Raw genomic sequence first — 17108 nt, 5'->3', positions numbered from 1 at the left:
AAGTTCGAGGAGCACACAAGGGGCAAGTCTGCCTTGGACAGGGTCAGAAAACCCAAGTTCTCTCACCAAGAACTGACGGTACTTGTGGAAGAAGTAATGGCCCACCAAGATGAGCTGTACGGGCCACTGCAGCACAAGACCAGGCACAGCATTGCACACAGATCTGGTGAGCAGTCAGCCAGAAGGTGACTGCGGTGGGCCGTGTGCCCAGGGATGGGGAGGACTGCCGAAAGTGGGTAAATGACTTGCGCATCCATGTGCTCCTGGTACAGCACAGGAGTGAAATCATGGGGACTGGAGGTGGGCCAACACCACAACCACCGGAGCTCATGCCGTGGGAGGAGCAGATGACAATCCTCAGACATGGGGACAATTGAGGGAGTTGGAGGAGCGGAGGCAGGCACCGGCAGCCAGGAGAGTGCAGGTAAGAAGCCACCCTCTTTTCATAAAAGCATCATTGTGTATAGAACGCCCTTCCGGGAATGCCACTGTTTGCAATGCGTGTGATGCAACACAGCCACCCAGGATTGGTTCCGCTGACCACTGTACCGTAGCACCCCCAGGAATCCAGAGTAGGCAGAAGTTCCACCAATGTATCCATGTAAGCCCCAAGGAACACGTATCCATGTCCAGGCCACAGCAACGTGATGTGTGTGCATGTGAAGACCACCCCTCACATACAGGGTTATGGGATCATTCACATCAGACATCTGAAGGTGCTACACGAACATATCTAAGCATTGTCCCTTCCCTGTAGCACATACAAGCAATCCCAACGTATGAAAGACGAACATGTAAAGATAAGGCATGATACCAAATGTCCCCCTCCGCCCTGTATGGAATGACATGCATGACACCAATGTAACTTTCATCTGCTGACACCAGACCCTTTTTACCCTACAGGCACACAGCAATCATCACAAGCCAACGTTGCCAGTGAAGTTGCAGGCCCATCCACACGCACGCTAAGATGTGCATCGACCAGCACCACCACCCCGAGAAAGGAAGGGCCTGAGAAACCCCGGCGCAGATCGCACCCCAGCTCACCCCACTGTAGCCCAGTCAGACTGGCTCAACTTCCATGGTCCACCAGGGATTCCCCTCCACCCACGCCCAAAACCACCAGTGGATTGCAGGATGTGGAGGTTGTGAACAGTGGAAGTGACACCGATAGCGGCCACACATCAACAGATGAAGACCATGGTGCACCGGTCTTCTCACCTTACCAAAGTGTCAATCAGGACAAGTCCACACCCCGAGGTACCCCAGAGCAAGTGGCTATCGACATACACCCTCCCGTACCTGCATGTCGACAAGGTACTCACACAGCATTGGCAGATGTCGACACGCCCTCATATGGAACACCTGAAGGTAGCTCCTTACAACGCTGCAGCCCTACCAGCCCAGCTGCCATATCCACCAACATCACCGCTACCACCCCGCATAGACCTGGCATGCCAATGGATATATTACCAGACAGACCCATGGTCACAGGAGCTGCTGTGACGGGACAGCTGGATGTTATCGAAGAGCGCAAGAGAAAAATTGAGGCCATGGTGGATGAGCACAGCCGCCACATAAAGGCAATTAGCTGCGCTATCTTGGGGGCAGCCAAGACCATGGCGCGGGACAATGCCCGCACACCCAGAGTGGTGGAGGGGTGTACTGCTGCCCACTGGATTTGCCCAGAGAGTATGTGAGCTCTGTCAGATTGAATCTGCCCATGCAGAGCAGATGTGGGAGTCAAACAATCTCCTGCGCCAGCAGCTGCTGTTGGCGGGTTCATTACCCTCGACCTCCATGACACCCACAGAGTGAGCCCTGCAGGGTTCACCCAGGCGACCTTCCTTGCGACATCCCCAACGCCACTCACCAGAGGGAGCGGGATGGGGAAAGTGGCATTGTACATCATAGGAGGGCATTGCACTGTTGGGCTGAGGCCCATGCACATGAACACACATGCACTGTTTTGTGGTCTTGGAGGTGGTAGGAGGGTGTGTGTGCTAGGGTGTTCTAGGGGGGGAGGGTGTGTGTGTGCTGGGGTGTTCTAAGGTGGGGGTGCTAGGGTGTTCTAAGCGGGCAGGGGGGGTGTGTGCTAGGGTGTTCTAAGGGGGGAAGTGTGTGTGCTGGGGTGTTCTAAGGGGGAGGGGGAATGTCACACAAACAATAAATCATGTTCATTATGTATACAAAGCATGGACATTCATGATTGTGTTAAATTTCTATTTATTTTACAAGTGATATTGATCCACATCCCAAATTTTTTTCCATCAACGCATGTCAGGCCAACCTCCCCTCCCCCACCCCATCCCTGGGTGCAATTATGCTCATCATCAATCCCATCCCCAGGTGGTTGGCCATCAGCATCGGGGGGCACATGCCTGTGACAGCAGATGTTATGCAGCATGGCATAGGTGAGTATGATTTTGCCTACTTTCTCTGGTGCATACATCAATGCCCCTCCCTTATGGTCCAGCCACCGAAAATGAGCCTTCAGCAATCAAAATGAAATTTTGACACAAGTGCGTGTATGCCCATGTGCAATGTTATATGCCAGCTCAGCTGGAGTCTGTGGATTACGCACAGGGGTCATGAACCATGTGTACTGCAGGTATCCGGAATACCCTGCAGGGGAGAAAACAGATACAGTAGTCCTAGGTAGGTGCAGTGGATGTAGAAGGCTCAGTCATCATTGACATAAGCACCAAAGTAATGTTTGTGTGCAAAAGGTACACGCTACATCAGTGCGATGTTGTCATACCTCCATCACTTTCTGGGACATGCATGGACTGAGGTATACATGCAGCAGTATATCATTGATATGTCAACGATTATGTGTGTCATGCTCATGCAGAACAGGTACGGTCATTTTGAGATTGCCAGTTTCATTATGGTGTGTGCTGTGCAAAGGTCAGCATTTCATTTATTGTGTACTTACTGCATGCGCCAACCCTGTGTCTGACCGGTACAGTGTTCCGTCCATTACTTCTGGATGTGGCTACCCTTATATCTGCCTGTTCATGTGATATGTTGTTAGGTGATGTGTTTTGTCAATGGCTATGGCTGGTGTTGCATTCTCTACTTGCCACAACTACGTCCATCTGGGCAGGCATGTGGATGGCCATTCAGGGGTAACTATCTCAGGGATGGTCATGGTCATGACTCCAACTACTCTTGTACAGTGGTCTTGTGGATGTGCCAACATTAGGACTCAATTGCCATTACTGTGTGTTGGCCAGGGTGGGATATCTCTTGGGTGTCAGGGCGAGGAGCACTGTGACACACACAAGATGCATTGTGGTAGTTGTGTTTCCATATGTGACTGTGCTTTCACATGTGTGTGGCATTCAGTATTGTGCTGTGTGGAACGTGGGCAAGTGCTGCCATGAGACTCACATGCATGGGAATGGTGCAGTGCTAGTGCTGGCTGTGGCTCCTGGTAGCATGCAGGGATTCCTGTGTGTCTGCCCCCCCTTCCCACTTTCAAGTGGGCATTGGCATGCATTTCATTCAGGAAATGTACTCACTCAATATCAATATCCATGTGTTTTGGCCTCAGTGCCTCTCCATTTAGGCTGGCAAGGTATTGTTGCGCAGTACCATGGAGTCATGGGTGGAACCTGGGCAGTGGACGTGGGAGTGGCGGAAAGTTAGGTCTTGGCTAAAGGGAATGGTAACTCTTATGATTCCTGTAGGCTGCCTCATGTGCCTGGGGTGATACTAGTGCAACATGTGTGCAGTCTAGGGCATCAATGACTTTTGGGACTTGAGCAATGGCATGGAACAGTGCCTTGAGCTGGTTGACCTGTGCCTGTTTGGCTGGAAATGCAATGTGCTCATTGACATTGAGCAGCAGTGCATCCAGCACCTGTCCCAGCATGGCAATGAATGTTGACTGGGCCATAACATGCATCATGGCAATCGTGTGTTGGAAGCTGCCGGTCCCGAGGTACTGTAAAACGGACACAACCTTCACAAGTGGGGGTACAGTGGTGCTGATGGATATATGGCTGCCTATGTCAGACTAGATTGTGTCCAGCAACTGGTTGACGGTTTCCCCGTCTAGCCTGTACTCGGTCACACACTGCCCATCAGTCAGGCCTGACCCTGCAGATGGCTGACCGCCTTGCTGGACCTGATATTCTCCTTCTTCTCCTCATCCCCACCATCCCCTGTGCTCCCAGGGCCCTGTGCTGGTTGGCAGGCCTCTGTAGCTCCAAGCACAGTAAGTACATGTCCACATCAAGGCTCCCGTCTCCGAATGGCAAAATTGGTGTTGGGGAGGGTGTTTTGTGCATGGGTGGGTCTTTTGTAGTCGTCTTGTTGGAATTGTCTTCACCTGGGCCCTTGTTGCTGTCTCCTCCCTGCTCCTAATGGTGCAATGGTGTTGGGGAGGGTGTTTTGTGCATGGGTGGGTCTTTTGTAGGCCTCTTGTGTGCATTGTTTTCACCTTGGCCCTTGTTGATGTCCCCTCCCTGCTCCTAATGGTGTATTGGTGTTGGGGAGGGTGTTTTGTGCATTGGTGGGTCTTTTGTAGACGTCTTGTGTGCATTGTTTTCACCTGGGTCCTTATTGCTGTCTCATGTGTTCTTTTACCTCCCGCATTTGGCTGGGGGTATTTCTGGCGGTATTACCTCTGGTTTTCCGGTGCTAAGAGTGCCAATGCTGTACTTGTGATGGCTCTGTAATAGCGCGGTTATTTTCAGGCGCTGTCACAGCGGCGGTATTACAGATGGCTGGATTACTGTCGGCTGTAATAGCGCCGGCAGGATTTGCAGTCAGGATCCGAAGGAGCGGTATTGGCGGCACTAATACTGTTTCTGCCACATTTAATGAATACCGCCCAACTCATGATGAGTCCCTAGTATGTAATGGGATGATCCAAACCAATACATATAGGAAGCCGATAGAGGCTAACACCATATTTCTTGCTATGAGTTGTCGCAAAAAAGCATAACCAAAAACGTAATGTTTGGTGAATTTATGAGAGCCAAAAGAAACCACAGTACTCCGGAGCTATATGAACAACTGAAATGTATATGAAATGTGGTATACTTAAACAAAGGTTTGCAGAAGGAGCTTACAACAGTACTATTTTCACTAGAGCTATCACTAGAACTATTATCACAGTCACTGGAATGCGCCTTTCACAATTCTGTGAAGTGTCCTGAAGATGGCTGCATCAATGAATCTCGAATTACATCCTCACTAAGGGTTGCATTTTGCATCTGGACCTGACTAGAAGAATCCTTGCACCCACACCTCTAGGACACTTTTTACTGGATTCAAAGGTGGGAAATCCAATCTCCAGTGACCCCCAGCAGACTCATCAAGTTACCTGGGAAAATCAAAGTCAGTGAAGAAAACACACAAAGTGTGTGCCCCTCCTGCCCTCCATATGGTAACATTGGAATAGGTCCTTTGTAACTTACCTGCAAAGACTCATTCTGATGAGAAGCACTGTGGTTTCTGTGACATTTGGGCACAAGACCCCATTCTTCTGAGGGACTGGACTGCTAAAGTTAGGGAAATTCACTTGTGACTTGGTTCCATCATCACTAAATTTAATATGCTTACTTGTTTCTTGAATAAGTGATTTTTAATGCATTTAAGAACATATGGTGAATGTATATATGTTTATTATTGAGTATTGTGCAATTATATCACCTGCTGGTTTTATTTTTCAGTGTGTGTAGAAGGTCATGAATATATAATTGTATTTTTATACATACCTGTCTAAATTGAATTGCAGTGCATTATATTACGTGGACTCATTGAGGGACCCTGACCCCAGTCACACTCACCATGTTTACCTTTATTGGGTTTTGGCAAACCTCTCAGAGTTCCCTGTTCATTACAACTAAGATTGCCTCCTAAAATATGCCCCCGGCCAAAATCTAGAAATCCATCTTAACAGCATAACAGTTGTCATTTGGACTCACCCACAACTATGTTCCCACACAAACAGACACAAACACACAAACACACGCACCTGCTATCCGGTTAAGCAATGTTCTTCAGGTTTTATGGAGAATATGTGTTTACCTTTAATTTCTGAGCTATTGCTAAAGGATGAAAATGGTTGATACATTATTGCTGATGAGGACTTTACGACTGAGAAGGTGTACTTTTTCCGAAGTAGCATTTGTAGTTTGAGTATGTTTTACGTTCTAGAAACTGAGAAACTGAGAACTTGCAGTTTATTTTTTAAAGTTCTTAAGTTTGATAATCAATAAATAATTGCCCTGTTGTCTACAAGATGCCCTGCCCCCCTATGAATGCCTGCAACGGCTGACAATCATCATTAATACAGAAGGCCCTTCTTTGTCAGATGCAAAATAGACAAACTGCACATCTTTGGTAAATCTTTATTTTGTTAAAGAAAGCATTCTAGATTGAAAAGAAAAACAAAAGCATCACTGAGCATGGATGTTTTGTGAAATTCATGTTGAAAAACAGTTAATCTCAAGATTCCCAAAACTCCAAAGCATGCCTCTTTATGTGTGTGCACTTGTCAGGAAGAAAGTCCCAAATTGCCAAAACAATGTGATTTGTCTTCTTAAGCTTTTTGTATTTATGACCACTAAGGTTCAGTACCAGAAATGATTTCTGACGATTCAATTATCTAAGTTCAGTTGCCAAATATCCTGAAGTTGGAAGTTCATTAATCCTTGTCTCGCAAATCCACTATTTCAATTACAAACCGTGCTCCATCAACTCCAGCAAATTATGTATAGATGTCTCAGCTTCCAGAGAATACAACAACACGTTTCACATTGCCTTTTCCTTTCTTAATTCTTGCAATATTCCGCTGAATGCATCTTTCATTTTAAAACATTGCTTCTGCAACATACATATGCTCAGTGACACAATCATAAATGACAACATTGTTGTTTCCTTTGTGAAGTCTTGGAATTTTCCAGTGGATGCATCTTCAATTTTGAGCACTGTTTCTGCAAGAAACGTTAAGGTCCGTGAAATAGTCATTTCATGTGTATATTGTGTTAATGGTGGGAAATCCACCAAGATGTCCGTCCCAATATCCCTTGTAAATAAAGACATGTTCTTTCAAATTAAAGGACTTCTCCTAAAAGCAAACATACAGTATGTCTCTTTTCATGTAGCACATGCATTAGCATGTTTCTAGTGAGATGTTATATCTATATATAAAAGTTAACAATGGTTTGTTTGTATCTTCACGGCTTTGTGAAGCATTTGCGTATGGGAGTCAAAGACAAATGAGAGGCGTATGGACCTGAGAGGCAAAGGTGAAGGCAGGTAGCATTCCAGAAGTTTCCAAATTGTTGCTATATAAAAGTGTGCGACAGGCATTTCTGTTACTCTCTTACAAATTGTGCTAAAGTGTTATTTCATGAGTGGCTGTGTAGACAAACCATTCCTGCTGCTAAAATTATTTTGTCAATGAAATTAATAATCAGATTCAGAATATACTTCCTGGCACAGTTACGCAATACAATGGTGACTGCTGACGGAGCCATAAACTATCCAACATGATTCCTCAACTCACTCGACTCCCCGGGAATGCCACTGAATCAATTTTGACTGAAATTTGGGTCACCCATCAGGCTGCTTTGCAATCTCGACCCAGCTATGCTGTGTAAAGGCACAAGATTGTGCGTCAAAAAGATTGCTGCCCAATATACTTGGAGCGACAGAGTGGACCAGGAAGGGAAAAGGAGAAGATGCATTAATCCCCCACATTCCACTCATTCTGACAGACATGCCGTTCAGTTTCAAGCACTTACAGTTCCTGGTCATACTGGAATTTGGTATCATGATCAACAAGGCACTGGTCCAATCTATCAAGTTCACTGGTACCAAGTTGGAATCTCCATGTTTCTCCCCATATGTTGGGTGTTCTGGAGTGGGTCAGTTGTATATCCCTGCTCCAGCTGGCACAAAAAAAGGAACATGTTTTTTGGCAATATCAAACTTTAGGTCCATAGTTGTTGGCACCGTCGGCATTTTTTCACCCATCATGCTGCTCAGGAATCTCTATGTTTTTCTCACAAACAGTTATACATTTCAGAATTAGTTTTTAAAAAGTGCAAAAAATTGTGTTGTGTACTCTTTATGAGAAAATATTTTTAAAATATTAAATACTCAAAAAAAGTAGTACATTTTTCTTTTCACCTTTCTTATGGAGCCTTTCTGAAAAGCGTAACGCTACCTTAAAGGATTTTTAGCAAACAGTACCTATGAGGAAATCAAATACCGAACGATGCTGGGTATATCAGCTATTCTACCATAGAATAAAATGTTTTTAGCCACTGAGGATCTGCTAGCTCAGCCTCAGTGTATTCCTTTTCATGCAAAGCACCCTTCTCTTCTTCCAGTTGCCATTCAATTCTAAACAGCACTTTGAGGCTGGAATACCCCAGTAAATTGTTCTACAACACAAGATCAGAGTAGTAACTAGTTACTTCTTGAAGTAACTGTCGCAATTGTCAATGATTAAGAGCTCTTGCTGTTATTTCGCTGAAAATCTGCACTTCTAAGTTTGTTACTTTTTCCATTTCATTCGGAAAGGTCTGTGCACACGGATTTACAGTGAAATTAAATTTATATCAAGTACCATTGTTTCTTAAAGAAAGACACGTGGCCTTTGTCTGCCGCCTTCATACACGATGCAACATCTGTAGCAGGAGAATGCATTCAGTTGATGTACATTTCTTTTTTTCCAACCATTCAGAGGCAGCAGATGTAATGTAATCCCCTTGAGTTTGATCATTCAGCAGCAATAATTCAATCATCTGTTCATACCTACAGCGCAGGGAGATCTGTGCAATGTCAACAACAGGCTATAGAAAACCGAGGTGCAGATGTACTGTCCCAAACTTTCTGGATAGTTACAAGGGTGGCCCTTTCTCATGGTTCTGTCTTTTACAGTCTTTGCAGATAATGGCTATCCCAAATATGATGATGATGATGATGATGATTGTTTGTTTTAAATTGGCAAAAAAGCTGTTGTACTGTATTAAGAAAACATTCTTTTGTGTGACCTCAGTCGTTAAAAGGGTTTGCTCACTTTAACATTCCTCGAGTTGTCACACAGCTAGCATCTGCGCAATGTACACATTGTGTGCATTGCCATGCACGGAAGCCAGCCGACTGTCTTTCTTTTTTCATCAACAGCTAGAAGTTGTTCAGCAAAATTACCATTATCTTCAGGGAAATATATGTATCGATTTCATTTCTTGTTGTTGGAATGGTTTTCGTTGCAAATTAGGCACAGTGGGACTCCTGTTGAATTGTCTATACATGTGTGGGATTTGTTGGTACATCTTGGTATTCTCTGTTCAGCTGGAATATGGTCTTGTGCTTTAAGGCATGATACAGTAAGAACATCTATATTAAATGTGGGGCAAATTCTGAAAAACCTGAAATAGTTTTTTCTATTCACATTTTATTAAACATAGTACCATACAACAGTACATGGAAAGCAGAGTATCATTCCGTTAAACACCACAGATACATAACGTACATCCATTTACAAAACCTCATGAAGAATTGAATGACAGTCAGACTTGCTAACCACCCCTAAATGCAATTCCAAGGCATTACTGTTGCAAAGGTGACCACTGATATCTACAACAATGTAAACACATAGAGTTCACTCTAAATCATACGGTTACACTAAAGTGAAGGACTGTAAACCTTGAGAATTGTAATGCACCCCCCGATAATCATGCAATTGAACAAACTGAATGAAGGGCCCCTATATCTCTAAATATCTTGGCATACCACCCCTAAGAGAGGCCTTTATTTTACTCATTGCGGGCATCCACAACCCAGACTACCATTGCCATAAATCTGACGTGATCAAGAGTTTTTCAATTGCGAGCCACCATGATCCGGGCCGATACCAGAAAGTGTGTTGGTGACTTAAATCCCTTTTGCTCTCAATTTATACTGACCCCCTTGATCTTCCTTACCCAATAAAATCACAAGTGGATCTAGTGGAAGTTCTGCCGCAGATATCAGTTTAATTCGGGCTAGCACCTCCTTCCAATATGGCTGATACGAGCACATGACCACCAAATATGAAAAAAAAAAACATGCCTTGATTCTGAGCACATTTCCAGCATGCAGAAGAGATCCCTGAATTAATCTTATGAAGCCAATATGGAGTGAGATACCAGCTATATAACTGTTTTCCTTCAATTGTACACAATTAATTGATTTTGCAGCTCTAGGCCAGATATCGTACCATGACAACTCATCAATCGCGAAACCCAAATCCTCTTCCCATCACTCCATATATGTCTGCAGAGGTTTAAACTGGCTTGCATTGAGAACCTTATACAAAGAAGAAATCTTCCTAGCCAGTGAATCCCCAAAAAATAAGTCCTCCAAAGGTGTAGTCTCCCAAGAGGCCTGTCTAGATATCTTGACATTATTAATCCAATGTCTAATCTGTATGAAGCCATAGCTATTGATGTCCCTTGCTAAACATGCCTGCTTGCAACTTTCAAAAAATAATGTGCTTCCCATCAAATTACTGACCCAATCGCTGAAACCCACCCACCATCCAGCGGACAAATCGTCTCGGACTCAGCCCAGGAAGAAACTCTGGATTCTTTCAGACCGGAGAATGGAGTGATGGGAAGGATGTAATGGCATATTTCTCAATGGTTCATCCTGGTACATCAATGTAGCCTTAGTTGACTGAAGCAACTGTATAGCGCAAAGCTGAACCTTAGGTGAACAGCAGCACAAGTCCTACAAAGGCACCCACACAGCCCGGATTGTCCAATGTCCATCCAATGCTTACTTGACTGATAACACCCTTTACTGTCCAAAATTGGGGCTATTTGTGCTGCACATAGATAGCTCTCGAAATCTGGCACGCCGAAGCCACTCCTCTCTAAGAGTATTTTTTTTATGTGAGTTAACTTTAGAGATGTGCAGGTCACCACATTTTCTGGGGCAACCTGAATATTTATGGGGGACTGGGCAGCAGTGCAAAAAATTCACAGGCCAGCCTCCTTCTATATATAATCATTGGGAGCTCTACACTATCTACAATAATGAATGACATGCTCCAGGCACCCACGTGAATACAAGGGGCACATTTTAGAACAACAGGAGCCTGCTAAAAAAGTGCATTCTACCCCTCCGTATGAGAGACTGAGAGACATGCAAGTGGGACACCACCATTTAAAATCACGTGTGTTCCACTTAACCATAAAGCATGGGAAAGTCAGGAATGACCCTTGCATGCAATGCGCTGCACACTCACTGCACATGTTCAAAACAGGCACAGGGGGATGCCTTTGCTTTCTTTGCATTTTGAAATGTATCCAGTATTTTTTTACATTGAATTTACTTTACAATATCTAGACACAGACAGTAATGCCAGTGCCTTAAGTGGCACTACAAATCGAGCCGGGGCTCATTGAGGGGGCGTGGCCTAACAGCAGGGGCCTTGATGGCCCGTTAGGCCACGCCCCCTTGACGAGCCCTGGCTCAATGGGCTACTGCCAGGCAGCCTTTTGTAGAGATTAGCACCCTCTCCCCTATGGGGGAAAGGGTGCTGATCTCTGCATTTATATTGTATAGGCTTGCCTGGCAGGGGACAACGCCTCCTATTCCGCCTTAATGGTGGTGCTGCCCCTCGCCAGCTGGGGAGGGGAGGCGTCACCATCGAGGCTGAAAGGGTGAGGCCACTGGAAGCAGAGGCCTTTTTCCTTAAGACTAAAAAGCTTCAGTATTTAGAAAGCAAGGCCTCTGCTTCCAGCGGCCTCACGTTTTGCTCCATAATGGTGGCGCCGGCCCACGTGCATCACTTGATTAAAGGGATGCCTCGCAGGTGCGGCGCCACCATTGTGGCTGAAAGGCATTTTTTTCTGAAGCCTGAAGCTCTCGCACACGAGCGAGAGCTTCAGGCTGTAGAAAAAAATGCCTTTTCGTGTGGTGGCCGGGGTTGCCAGGAGAGATTAGTGGGCCCCGGCAGGGCCCCGCCTCAAAACGAAATTTCGGAGCCTGCCGGGGCCCAGCCCCGGCAGGCCCCGGCCCACTTAAAGCCCTGAGTAATGCTGTGTGTGGGGAGTCAGACTTCAGAGAGGCAGTCATGTCTCATTGAAGATGTAAGGTCTCTTTCCCATTTATTGTCATATCAACCGTCACACTTACCCAAAACTGCTTTAGCTTCTGCTTGTAGCCTGGCTTGTTGTACATAAACATATACCTGTTTGTACGTTTGACTTAACAGGTATGCAGCCAACTGGTGCTAAAACAATCCTATATTACACTGTCTGTGTGTTTAGGAATGTATGTAAAGAGGCATTAGCACATAACAAGAAGACATCTAAAGCAAATGAGTCATAAATTATGAACACACATGTGTAGTTTACATCAACTGTGGAAGTCAGATTTACGGCAGACTGTGTATTTACTAGGTGGATCCCCAGGACCCAGGAGGTGCTTTTAGCACTTGCTTATCACACTTCTGTTTTAATCATTGCATTATCCTATTGTGTTCCATTCTATGTTGCCAATCATGTTTCCATGTGTGGGCAAATATAGTTTGTAATAATAGTGCAGTACTGCAGAGTGTCTGAAATGCAGATCTCTAATGACATATCATAACCACCTGGGAAGGACAGCACTCGCCGATTTCAGCTCCCTGCATTGTCCAGTATTATCAGGCGGTATTTTCCAGTTGCCAAAGGGCAAAACGCGTCTCCTGTGTGGGCTTCTCCTCTTCCTCCACCCCCGTTTTCTATGAGTTGATGATGTAAAATATGGCTCACTGGTTTAGCCATTGTTGGATGCATGCATGCTGAAATGCGCTGGACTGTTCTCCTTTGTTTAGTGTTCTGATTGGTACAATACGTTTTATTTAATTTGTTTAATTGACCTCTTGTACATTTCACCCAACTACTTGATCCTCTTTATTTTGTAGAACATGGACTTGGACATTTTTTGCTGAACGTTTACGATGTTTTTTCTTGAGCATTTTGGCCCTGTTGTGCTCCTCTCTTGCATGTATAATATGATGGCTTTACATGCTTTCCACCCATCTTTACCTCTGTTACTATCATTTTGCATTTTTTGGTGGCGCACTGACATCTTTTGTGGACACACATTTCTGTGAATCATAAACATACGTTTTTTGCGCACAATTATTGTTAATTTGTTGCACGTTTCTGATATTCACTACATTTGTTTGGCGAGAGTGTGCTTTTATGTGACAGCAGGGGGGAGTCAAAGGTGCATGTGCAACTTTGAGCAATTGTGCACCTCATTGAGATGGGCATGTTTTTGAGAATATGCCCCATTTAATCAATTTAGACGTTGATGATGTGGACTTTTCCAAATCTGAAGGCCTTTTTCTTCCAAATCTTTCTTTGAGATGATGATGGAATACATAGTTAATTCCAAATAATGGTGATTTAATGTATGACAAGCTTACAAATGATGACATCTAAATGCTTAACAAATCCAACTGAAGTTGAAGTGATCCATCTAGATAACAAACACAATTTGTCTCCAGGAATATAGAACATTTAGTTGTGAACATTGAAAAAGAAATTATGCATATATCACAATCAATCAAAGTCATTCTGTCACAAATGACAACTTAGTCAAGTTATTGATAAGTGTATATGGTTCGTACGTTTCAGCAAACAATTCAATTAACCTGCTCCAGGGGTGTAAACACTAGATATTTTTTTCAGGAATAAAGGGATATCCTCTTTAAATCTGACATAATTTGACATCAAAAGATATGGCGTTTGAATAATCCATTAATACAAGACTACTTAAATATATTTGAGAAATAACCCAGAAAATATGAGTAGACCAATCACATGACTAATGTTTTAAACTACAACTGCCATGGTCCCATACCATTGACTACGTTGGCTTAGGTTGAGGGGAGTTGTAGTCCAAATCATTTGGAGAGCCATGTTTTCATACCCCTGATGTAGTCGGTTAGAGCTTTCATGACATCAATAACATGATTTGAAAATCTATGACCTAAATATGACATATTTTATGAGAGTGGATTCTTCTATTTAGTGATTTTTAATTCATGGATCCTTGAGATTGTACCACAGAGGGAGTTAACGGGGGTATATGGAAAGAGGCCAGAGTTTGCTCATTTCAGTTTAACAAATACAGAGCCCAGTCAGGTAAAATGAGGCTTGAAAAGGATTTTCATTTAACACCCAGTTATGACTCTTGTTTTCAATTAAGTGTCTTAATCACATCATCTCTCTTGTATTGTAAAAGTATTTATTGTATCTAAAGATAATCAACCCTGCCAATGCTTAGCTGTCAGGTTGCTTGATTGTCGTGAAGAGTATGATACCTCCGTCCCCAAGTACCACAGAGAGGGAATACAAAATGACTCGCTATGCGATCATTGAGGCCACGGGTGGGTAGTTCTTGAAGCCCGGAACCATGGAATGTCGAAACCCAAGACAGCTGTAAAGGAAAACCTTTATTAGCAATCAAATGAGTACAGTACAAGCAAACAAGCAGGATAAAGAGCAGTGCTTACCTAAGCTGATGGGTGACGGAGCCCAGAATCCTATGATGGGTGTAATTCCGTGGAGGGGCACGTGAGCTAGTTTCCCCGATGACAATAGGGAGAAGAACTGTAGGCTAGGAATAGACTCAACATGCCCTCCTGTAACTTGAAGAAACGAAAGGACCAAAATCCAAAGTACTTGGTAACGTAATGCAGTGAAGAGGGAAATGCCAAGTCCAATTCAGGGTAATCCAAGACAGTCCAAAAGTGTTCCGAGTTCAAATGATCCAGAAAACAGAGCCAAAAGACGTGAGCAAAGCAAATCCGAATAACAGTCCAAGAGTCAAGAGCCGTGAAAAACAAAGTATTCAAACGCCGTACAGAGTCCTCCAAAGAACAGCTGTGAAGCGCGGAAGTGCGGAAGTTCAGCGCTTAAGTAGTGGCTGCTTCCACGTCACATGAACCGCGAGTGAGACGGATGAACGCGTGACGTGACCCGCAAGCGCGACACGTGAGCGTTGTTTAGATCTCAATGATCTCCATGATCACGGAAATGACTTTCTGCGTGCAGCGTCCTGTAGCTGGCGTCTGCGAGCTCCCTCCTGCAGACGCCATGGCAGATGCCAGTGAAGGAACAGGGAACCCCTGAGTCTGCATATGTGGCCCTTGGGGTAAACCCGCTCACGTGACACCCGTCCACTGTGAGTGACAGGAAATGGGAACCTGGCTGGGGTAACTGATGCATTGTGAGTGTTGCCTGTCCTAGATACAGTGTGAGTATTGACTGTCCTAGATGCTTGTGAAATAGGGACGGAATGAGAGGAAAGCGTGACATTAGCTTTCTATGTGTCATGTTTTGAACCTACATGTTCTCTTGTTCATGGTCCTTTGAGAATGTACTTTTTATATCTTTTGTTTTATATTCATTACATTTTATTGTGATGTATTGTGATGCTGACTTTTATGGCGTACCACCGAATAACGTTTATTTGACTGAAACAGTGAAGTATAGATTGGGACAGTGGAGAGTTGGGATTACTCCTCACCTTTCCTGTGCTGAAACGAAGGTATTAGAGACGGTGCAGTCCAGCCACCACTTTTTTAGCTTCCCCAAGGGTACAAGAGTTGTGATCCCGAGCCTGACGCTCGGAGGGAGAAACAGCAACAGCCCAGTGATCCCTATGGAACCGGAAGAGGATATGGGAGACAGTGGGCCACAGAATTCTTGTGTTTTATGAGACAGGAAACCCACCATTATTGACAAACTCTCTGAGAGTGCAGATGGCATTACATTTAGGACATTCACCCAGCTGTCACTAGAATGGGGGGAATTGGCTCAGCAAGACTGTGAACCAACAGCACTTTCCGCACACACCAGATTTGGGAGAATACTTTTCTGTCATAATCATAAAATGCAATGTTTGAGTGCTTCATTACCAAACTATTTTCTGAAGAAAAATCTGGGAAATAGAAGACTGCATTCAGATCAATGTGGCAGCTCTGGAGAGACATGGTGACTGGAGATATGTGGAACTGTGCAGTCCAGCATTAAATGTCACACAACATTCCATGATGGAGTTGACAGCCATTCTCTCAATTTAATTGTTCCCCTACCTTCATAAGGGATAATCAAACCCAACAGGTAACCAATTTACACAGGTTACTGATAATGATGAAATGATTAGAAAGGAATCACCCACAGACAAGAAGTAACCATTGTCCCTAATTCAAGCAAGATGAGGAAAAACATGAGGAAACATGGGTGGAGACCCAGATCCATGTTAAGGAAAATCACATTGGCTGGACATTAATGTTCCTTCTCTTTAACTGGTGACTACTGTCTGATCAAGACCTAAGGGTATTAGGCCTGTTTCACTAGGTTATTTATATCCCCCAGTCAATGTTTTTAGTTGTCAACAAAAGTGGACTGCAATATTGATACAATCTGCGGAGAATCTTTGTGTAAGGCCGTCTTCGCATGAAACAGAATAAGTTGAGTTTAAATCTAGAAGGATATCGCACATGTTTATCCAGTATAAAACACTACTACAAACTCTGTCTCCACTCGCGTTGTCTGACAGGTTTGAGCCTTTGTTCTTAGACAGGAATTTAGACTTGTTTTACTCCGCAAAGAGCCTTTTATGGTCAATGTGAACATACACTTTGGTGGACAAAAAGTTCGTTTTTGACCACACTAGCAGTTTTCACTCTTATATCATCGACTATCGATAGGCTTTCACAGCGAAAATGCAATCATGATTTGTTCTAGTACGTCAGCTATCACCAGATAATTGTGTTGCAGGGAACTTGGTGACAGAGGCCTTGTGTTAGATGGATTGCAGGTTTTTATAGCACATTGTATGAGATCCCCAATGGGGAGATGTTTGAGGGCCTATGATCGGGAGTTTCTTTGAGCCTATCAATGAATGTAACTAGACTACAATCAGGCTCACATGTGACAGGTTTGAAGTGGAACATTAAGGGTAAATGTTGCTTTAGGAAGAATGTGGGCTGTCTTTTCATGCTTTCTAGTAGGGTAGAAAAACTGGACAAGGATTGTACAAAGTCAGGAAAAGGCTCTGTGTTTGTTATTGATGGGGATTTTAAT

The sequence above is a fragment of the Ambystoma mexicanum genome, chromosome 5p (genome assembly GCF_040938575.1).
Source record: "Ambystoma mexicanum isolate Mex_15411 chromosome 5p, UKY_AmexF1_1, whole genome shotgun sequence".
Classification (NCBI taxonomy): domain Eukaryota; kingdom Metazoa; phylum Chordata; class Amphibia; order Caudata; family Ambystomatidae; genus Ambystoma; species Ambystoma mexicanum.
This window is presented reverse-complemented; position numbering follows the sequence as displayed.